Raw genomic sequence first — 4,310 nt, 5'->3', positions numbered from 1 at the left:
TTACTCGGGCTCACCATTAGAGAAGATACAGTTAGTGATGACATGGAAGGCCCATTGGAAGAATTGTGAAGTCACTCGTCACACTGTATCTGAATCCTCCCTATTTTATTCAGCATGGCCCCATAGCCACATTCTTTCAGGGACCTCCTTGCTTCTTTAACCTCTCTAGAAATGCCCTCATAGGCCTTCAAGAGGTGTGTCTCCCAAGTGACACTAAATCAAATTAATTTAGCCATGAGAATGAACCATCACATTTTCATTATGGCAGATTGGATGTCATAGGGAGAAAGCTTCCTCATAAACACATGAATTTATCTCTATGTGTATGTGTAACTTCACATAAATGCTGTTTGTTTAATGAATGATATTGGCCAATCCAACAAGAATTTAGTTCTTGAATATACTCTATTGTGGTTCCTTAGGAATATTTTTAACCTTCTGAACAGACTCTGGGTACTACACTACTAGATCTATATTTTTAGTAGTCTCACCTTGATGGCTATTTGTGTCCCACATCTCCTTGTCCTGATAGAACAGAAATTTAGATGTATCATAGTAATGTGAAAGACTTTTATATTCAACCTTTTGGGAATACTATCAACAAGTATTTCTCCTCTTGATTTTTATCTAAACAAGGAAGCAAAGTCTACAAAGATGCTGTGGGGGCTTTATCGTGGTCATGCAAGCAGAACACAATGAGTGCTGGGGCTTAAGCTACTACTAACTCCTGGCTAGAAGTTTAAGAACAAGTAATCAATATGTCAGCAGGGCTAGCTTCCTCTGGGGCCTCTGTTTTGGGTCTGCAGATGCTCGTTCGGTTCTACCCCTCGCATGGCATTTTTTCAGATAGGTGTGTCTCTAATATTCTTTCCATATGTTCAACCCTTTACATGGACACCAACTACGTTTAAATAGACATCATCCTAATTCCCTCAGTTTTACTTTATCACCTCTTTAAGTGCCCCATTTTTAAATGCAGTGACATTTGGAAGTACTAGAGACTAGGAATTCTACATACATATGGACGACATAATTGATTCCACAATAAATAATACCTATACAGCCAGGAAAAAAATGTTCTAAACTATGATCTCTTGGAAGGCTAGTTCTCCTCAGTGAGTGTGGTGGCCAATGTTTGTTGTCAACTCGACTACATCTGGGATAAACTAAAACCCACCTCTGGCAGCTGGGCATACCTATGAAAGATTTCCCTGATTGGATTGTAGAAGAATTTTGATACAGCAACATGGCTGTTCTGAAAAGAGATCACATCCAAAGATATGATCCAGCTGGAATCCATACACACCACACACCTTTGATCACTCGACCTGGAACCAAAACAATGACATTGAGGGGCAGAAAAAAAATGATGAATCAAAGATAGATTTGACAGAATGAGTCAGAGATAGGATATGCCCAACTCTCTGAAAGCAGATAGGAAAGGGGGCTACTTAAAGAGCAGTGAGGGAGAGAGTTGAGTTCAGTTCAGGGGACTTCAGTTCAGTTCAGCTCAGTTTGGAGGAGATCAATTCAGTGCAACGCAGAGGAGTTGAGTTAGTGGAGTTCAGAAGCAGTCTTTCCAAGCAGAGAAACTCAGTTAGAAGCCAATTTGAATCAGTGAGCTTGGAGAGCAGAGTTGAACCAGCCAGCCAGAGTTCAGGAAGAGCTAGAATGGTTAAGTTTAGTCAGCAGTAAGTCTCAGAGAAAGAAACATTTTAGGCCTAGGTTAGTACACAGAGGCTGGAATCAGATGACTTCAAGGTCCTGGCTTGTAGAAGATTAGATTGTACAGAGGCTAGAAGCTTCCAGGCCAAGGACTAAGGATAGTTAGAAATGCTCTGGGCTCAGCCCAAGCCATATACTCTTAAAGCTTGGGTATAGCTCTCATCTCATTACTTCTTCTGAGGAAATAAAAGCAACATTTGCATTTACATTAGATAATAAGAGGTGAGAAGAGCCACCCTACATTTTGGCCACACCTTCTGTGATAGCCTACATTAAAGGACGCAGAAGGAGGAAGCTGCTGTTTTTGCCTGCTTGCCTTCACTCTTGCTGGCAAGTTCACCTATCTTGCTGCTGAGGCATTTGCTTATAGTCAAACCTACTTCTACAAGGATTGTTATGTAGACTCAAGAGCAGCGGCTCTGTAGGAAGACACCAGGACTCCAGCACCAGGTTAGGACTGCTGTGATCTTCAGTCTTTTGGTCTGAACGAGGACTCCTTTGTATGGGGGACACCTGTGGCCAGAGTCCTGGGATCCCACCCTATTAGCCGCTCTAACAATTGCCCTCTTAATGTACAGATTCATCCTAACAGTTCCCCTTCTTAGAGAATCCACCAATGCAGTGAGCTTAAACACCTGTACGATTGAAGGTCACGAAGTAAATCCCATTGTTTCTCCTCATTGTTTTTCTGTAGTTGGAGTTTCTGGGTGTTTGTGCTTCTGCTACTCACCCACTTACGAGGAAACGAGGAAACGACAGGGTCTGAGAGTCGATAGAAAGTCATTTGGGGATTGCCATTTAGTTTCTTTACTCTCAAGGTCCTCTGTTCTAAAATGGAAATAGTTAGTTTGGCCTCATACTACATTTTTTATAAGTACCGGCTAAGTATCTTTGACAAGCCCTGTCTCATAGCCAGTGCTTCACTGAGACCTACTAAATAGATAAAATACCATTTCTGAACTAACTCTAGCAAACAAGATAGAGGGCTTCCTTAAGACACTGCATTTGCCATTATACTTTGCTTGTATCCCTTCATCCCTCCCCTTCCCCCTCCCCACTTACTGTTTGTTTCTTTCCTTAAACAAATCATCTGCTTTCCTGTCACAGATACATAATCTATAAGTGATAGATATAAATCAATACTCTGCATCTGATAGAAAATATTCAATGTTTGTTTCCCTCTGCTTCCTCCCATAAGACCCATTTCTCTCTGCACATAGTACCCTTCTACTTTTGTTACACATATGCACACAAAAGCAACTATATTGTAATTCTTTATCTAGAATGCTTTTGTCTGCTTCCTGCTAAAATTCAAAGCCTCTATCAGTGTATTAAGGTCCTCGTGATTAACCATCCCAGTTAGATGAACTATATAGCTTACTAAAATTTAATGACAAAACCAGGTAGTTATGGTGAAGTAATACAAGATATCACTCTCTTCATGTGAAGCTTGGCAGTGACATTTTTAGCTCAAAATCCCATAGGCTAGCTGAGTAAGAGACTGAGGATTCATACAGTTTGAAATGACTACTATTTCTCAAGGGACAGTTGCTAGGTTTTTTAATCTATCTGGATTCCCTGGTGCAGTGATTCTCAACCTTCCTAAGGCAGTGACCCCTTTAATACAGTGCCTCACATGTGCTGACCCCCAACCATAAAATTATTTTTGCTGCTACTTTACAACTGTAATGTTGCTACTGTGATAAATCATAACGTAAATATTTTTGGAGACAGAGGTTTGCCAAAGGGGTCACAACCCATAGGTTGAGAGCCACTGACCTGTAGGGGTTCACTCCATCCTGTGTGGCTTCGTTGCTTACATCATTTCAAGAAATACGTGAGAAAAGAAGAACAAAAATAGTTCTGAACTGAAAGGATTTAATCCCACCCTCTGCTTATTGTAGGCACCCTCCCAGTCTTTATCCTCCACCATCCACTCAGTCTCTCAAGATCAGTTCAGTTAGTGGAAGTTCCTTCCATTGAAATAAGAAAACAAACAAACAAATGACCACCCTGGCTTCACTGCCAGCCCTGGAGGCAACGGTAACACACCACAGTCTAGCCTTAGGAATCTTCTGGTAAGAGCCTTATAGGACTAATGAAGAGAACAAAATCCATTGATGTAATGGCAGCCTCGACATTCCACGGATAGCAGCCTTACAATGCTGTCCTGGAGACTGAGCTGTAGTTTAAGTTCGACGGTCATGAACAGAGTCATTGCAGATGTGCAGGTGAGCGGACAATGCCAGCATCACGGGGAGCTGACTGGATGACCAGTGGCCGTGGGTTCTGATTTCAGATGTTCCCATTGATTACAGAGAATGGAGTTGTTTTCATGAAGATCCTGCTACAACTTCCAATGACACTTCCTCACTTTATTTTTTTAAAAAAAATTAATTTTGAGGTGAGCAATCAATTTTTTTTAGGGGGAAGCACAAATTCAGCCCCCCTCCCAAATGATCCAGTTGAATTTCCTGCATTTGGGGACGTGCATACATAAGGAGTGCAGAGGGCATGCCTCACCATGGGAGAACCATCTTCAAGGTCACGGTAGCTCCCCTGCCAGCTAACAGTAACACATTCCT

At 41.7% G+C, this 4,310-nt stretch overlaps 1 pseudogene; it reads right to left on the bottom strand.

Moving 5' to 3' along the window:
* Positions 1 to 4,148: 4,148 nt before the first annotated feature.
* Positions 4,149 to 4,299, bottom strand: LOC115065560 (annotated as a pseudogene).
* Between the last annotated feature and the right edge of the window lie 11 nt (positions 4,300 to 4,310).

Source organism: Mus pahari, chromosome 15 (genome assembly GCF_900095145.1).
Source record: "Mus pahari chromosome 15, PAHARI_EIJ_v1.1, whole genome shotgun sequence".
NCBI classification, from domain to species: Eukaryota; Metazoa; Chordata; class Mammalia; order Rodentia; family Muridae; genus Mus; species Mus pahari.
Note: the sequence above shows the minus strand (reverse complement) of the source record. Positions and strands in the feature narration are given on the sequence as shown.